Raw genomic sequence first — 486 nt, 5'->3', positions numbered from 1 at the left:
CTCTGTCTCTGGTGAATCCTCTCACCACCCCTGCACCTCTGGCCTGTACCCCAGTTCTGTATGCGTAAATAAACCTTTAAAAGAAAAAGGAGAGGGATCTTCAATCACTGTAGAATTTTTTCTCCCTTGTATTTTATTTACTAAGCACTAAAATCTCTGCTGTTTCACCACATGGCATGACACTGACAGTTACTTGGGCTTTTCTCACAGTGTTTCATAGCTAACTTCCATTACAAAGTCATTGATTCTGGAGTGCTTTTTGGCACCAGTGCCACCACTTAATGAACACTGGGATAACATCATGCTAGGGTGGAGAAAATATTTTAAATGATAAAGCCGAATATTAAGATGACTGTACATTAGACATTAATGTCACTATCAAGAGTTATGAGCGACATGAACAGCTCTAGATTCTAGACAGATCAATGTTGATGGCAACTATTTGCTTTGGCGCATTCAAGTGATGTCATGTGGCAATCACTGTCA

The sequence above is a fragment of the Condylura cristata genome, unplaced genomic scaffold, assembly GCF_000260355.1.
Source record: "Condylura cristata isolate star-nosed mole 26May11 unplaced genomic scaffold, ConCri1.0 scaffold00015, whole genome shotgun sequence".
Classification (NCBI taxonomy): domain Eukaryota; kingdom Metazoa; phylum Chordata; class Mammalia; order Eulipotyphla; family Talpidae; genus Condylura; species Condylura cristata.
This window is presented reverse-complemented; position numbering follows the sequence as displayed.